General features: G+C 42.5%; 2 long non-coding RNA genes across 2 annotated transcripts in view; both read left to right on the top strand.

Moving 5' to 3' along the window:
• LOC113951653 overlaps positions 1–2,150 on the top strand; it is a 7,505-nt gene extending 5,355 nt beyond the window's left edge. The window contains exons 3-5 of the long non-coding RNA XR_003529223.1: positions 126–180; positions 900–909; positions 2,120–2,150. This is a non-coding gene — a long non-coding RNA (uncharacterized LOC113951653). The remainder of the gene's footprint in view (positions 1–125; positions 181–899; positions 910–2,119) is intronic.
• A 46-nt stretch (positions 2,151–2,196) lies between these two features.
• On the top strand, positions 2,197–3,724 carry LOC113951654. Its single transcript, XR_003529224.1, has 3 exons — positions 2,197–2,285; positions 3,324–3,378; positions 3,712–3,724. It is a non-coding gene; the product is annotated as an uncharacterized LOC113951654 (long non-coding RNA).
• Positions 3,725–4,095: the final 371 nt, after the last annotated feature.

A 4,095-nucleotide genomic window follows, 5' to 3' on the forward strand; every position in this document is an offset into this window, starting at 1 on the left:
CTGGGGTGGGATGATGCTAAATCTGAATAGGGAATGTTTTCATTTCTGACATTTTATGTATTGGTAACCCTTGATGCACAGTAAAATTAGTGGCTGCATGTTTTTTCTGGTTCTGTTCTCTGTAGCACATGGCCAACAGGTCCTGTTAGTTCTCCAGTTTGGGTGGATATGAACTCAGAGGTAACGATCCACATGTTGTCATCCTTTCTGCTTTGTCGGGGGGAAGGGGTAGAGAGGGAGCTGTGCATCTCAGTTGGCTAATGTGGGGTGCTATGGGCAGCTGACTTGAAGCACAGACCTTGCTTTGAAGCTCCAACTAGCACGTCACTCCAAGTCTCTTCTTTATGGTGTATGTAGAGGGAGAAACCCTTGCCAAGATGGCACTCTAAGAACTGAGGGTTCCTTATTGTTCTAGGAGTAACTGGCAGATACTCAAAGTCCTATTTCCCTGGTGCCAATAGAGCAGCAAACTGGAATTCTTTACTCCCAATCACCGTTGTGGTTTCCTTTCTTCAGCAGCTGTTCATTTAACACAAAGTGTTTGTGGCTAACACAGCTGAATTTGCCCATTTGAGGGAGAAAGAGGGAAAGTAATACTTTCAGCCCAAATCCAATTGGAGAACTGAAACTGAGGAGCTGGGAGGAGGGTCTTCTTAAGCTGCCTCTGTTTTCTGCCCTTTTGCAACAGAGGGAGCAGAACCAGTAGCAACCTGTTACTTGTTTTCAGGGTAGTAGCTAATTGACTACTAGTTTGAGTGTACTTAACCAAAATAAGAGGTTGATAGCATTCTTCCCCTGTGCTCTTGTAACTGCTTCCCTGAGCTGGTGCTGCACCAGGGGTGCAGACCAAAGTCTAATTGTATTTTCTTTTCTCTCCCTTCCCATATGCATTGATGAAGCTTCCTGAAGGTGAGTTGACATTTTACAGTTGATAATGGAAATGTCTTAAACATAATTATTATGTTTTGTTTGTCTTTTTCAACAAACTTGAGGAGTAGGAATTGAAACTGCATTTAGCAAAAGGCAAAGTACGATGCTAAAGCCTCTGTCCAGCATCTTAGAGAATGAATTTAATCTGCATCTGATAGCCACTATCAGACACGCTGGAAAATCCCTGCAAATAAAAGTTGTAGCTGAATATTTATGCAGAAAGAAACTTTAATTTGGGGACACTTTCTGTAATTTTGATTGATTAGTGCTTGATTATTGTTACATGGACTCTGGAGTTGCAGACATCATTGTTGCCTGTGGTTTCTGAGAGTTAAAAAACAAACAGTATTTCTTGACCCTTTGGATGTTATAGACCAGGCCATTAAAAATTGATCTCCTTTGAACTTGGGCAATATAACTCCATTGTCAAGTTACCTTAACTCAGGAGAGAGATGATGACAATTTCTAAGGAGACACTACTTTAAACCACTTTATAAATTCCAAGGACTGTTCTTAACAAGACTCATTTGATAGAAACTGCCTTTGAGTGAGGAGGTTTGGTTTGACACAGACAAAAAGAGTGCAACAGTTTAGCATCATACAGCAGCAAGGAAGCACAACAGCTCTGGAATATATAGTTTTAGATTTAAGCATCTCTTCAATCTCTTATGAAGGTTTCTGAACAAAGCACTCTGTGTTTTACCAGGCCTTTTTGTTGTGCTATGTCACCAGAGGTGCTATGTCACCATGCTCCTTGGAAACTTGACTGCAGTCCTCTCTCTCCACTATCACACAGCAATTGTTGCCCTTCCTGGCCATAGGATTGCAGCAGACACGTTTAGTAAGAAGGGGGTGGGGGAGCTTCCCTTTACAGGGCAGCTTTTTTCACAGGTAGTGTAAGTCTATAGAACTTATACATTGAGAATGTCTTGGGTCACCTTTTCAGCTGTTTGTAGGGTGAATAGGGCAAACGCTTTGTGTTGGTCCATAGCAGAAATGTCTGGAAAGTGTCTGGAAGGCTTCAGTCTTAATATTTGGGAAACTAGTTTGTTTAAGATTGCATTTAACCCAGGTGAATAGAGTTCATTTAAAATAGGAACCATTACAGACTATTTATGATAATGCATTTGAAGGGTAGTTCCGGGGGAAGAGAGAATAAGAATTTTAACTTATCAAAATTGAATTACAGAGTATATACAACAAATGAGAAATCTTTCACTGAGAAGCCATCAACAGTCAGACAGTTCTGTACTGAGTGGAGATGATGAAGATGACACAACAGTAAATGATATGTATGGGACTGCTACAGCATCTGAACGACAGGTATCACCAGAAGAGCAAACTGCGAGTTCAAAGTATGTATGCCTCATGACCTACCAAACACTGAATTTGCTTTTTAAAAAAATTTTGTATAGATAGGACTAAGTTATACTGCCACGGCCTTCACTTACTCTACTTATTTCCCTTTTTCAATGAGGATAACATCCTGTATTGCATGATGATCGAATTATACCATTTGCACTTTAGGAGAAAAATGCAGCCCAAGACAGATGCATAGCTTTGCATACAACCTTAAAGATGAGAGTGGGGGTATGGCAAGGAAGGGAGATAAGTCACAGGCTGTAGCTTACAATGTATTGTCATTTACTTTTTATGCCAAGCTCTGGTAGTGATGTTAGATACAGCAATACTTTCATTGGTATGGATGAGGCTTGGCATCATGAGACCAGCAGGCAGCAGCCGGGCAAATTCTGTGCTGGTTTTAAATAAAACTGGTGTGCTTTGAGCCTTTTGGATTACTGAAAGGCAACATAGGAGAAAATTAAAAAAGGAATATTGTGTTCTTTCGGTCTCAAGCTTCTCCACTACAGAATGCACCTTCCTGCTCTGTTCAGGTGAGGCTGAAAGAGCTCAGAGCTGCAGTATTTAACACTGACCAAAGGGTCCTTCCTGGGGCTGGAGCTTGCCAGAGTTAACATCTGCAGTGTTACTCTGTAGTGTCAGACCTCATTCCCTTCTGGGGTGAAGAGTTCCCAGAGGACAGCTAGATCCTTCAGTTACAAAGCTGTTATTGATGACCTGTTGGAGGTTAATGCTGCCATACATAGGCAGCCCAGTGCTGGAGACTGCTGTTAATTCAAATCCTAGAGCAAGGCAACTGACTGCATCTTTCTCCCACTGAAAACCAAGATGCCGTTTCCGTTAGGACAGGGAGCTCTGAACTCCTCATTACATGCAGCAAACTGAGTTACAGATTTGCGGGGTTCTTCAAAAGAAATGCATCGTGGCTACTCAGTGCAGTCAGATGATTATGTGACGTTTTATGTATCAGTAACCCTCAATGCCCGGCGATAGTAATGTCTGCTTGTTCTTTCTGGATCTGTTCTCTCTAGTGCATGGCCACCAGGGACTATTTGGTGTCCAATTTGCATGGATTTGTACTCAAAGGTAAGGATCCACATGTTGACATCCTTTCTGCTTTGTGGGAGGGGGAACAGGGCAGAGGGGGAGCTGCACAACTCAGCTGTCTTATGTGGGATGCTATGGGCAACTGGCTGGAAGCACAGATCTTGCTATGGGGCTCTGAAAGTCACTTCTTGGTGGTGGAAGTAGAGGGGAAAACTCTTGCCAAGATGGCACTGACAGATCTGTGGGTCCCCCATTACGCTAGCAGTAATGGACTGATTCCAGATCCTCCAAGTCCTATTGGCCTGGTGCCAACAAGAGCAGCAAACTTGAATCCTTTCCTCCCAATACATGTTGTGGTTTCCTTTCATCCAGATTCTGCGGAGTGAACGACTGGTTCTGTCAACCCTGTGCGGCCATCTCTTCTGCAGTCAATGCCTCCCTGTTGCCATTGAGGTTACCGGGGCTTGTCCAACCTGCAGCAGAGAACTCACTCACAGACAATATCATCCCATTTATATATGAGTACTTCTGTTTCTCAGCACAGATTCAGATGGATTTTGGTGAACAGGTGGTGGAAAGGCTTTTTGCTTCATGTATACAGTTCTCGTTGTATACAGCTCCATTTTTTCCTGAATTTAATTCTAAATGAATTGTTGATTTAAGTATAGTCAAGTCTGTTTGCTCATCTATGTTGGACTCAGCTGGTAGACCAAGACTTCTTGTAACAGGTGGAAATAAAACTCTTTGTTGGATCAG

Source organism: Corapipo altera, unplaced genomic scaffold, assembly GCF_003945725.1.
Source record: "Corapipo altera isolate COAL_440 unplaced genomic scaffold, ASM394572v1 69, whole genome shotgun sequence".
Classification (NCBI taxonomy): Eukaryota; Metazoa; Chordata; class Aves; order Passeriformes; family Pipridae; genus Corapipo; species Corapipo altera.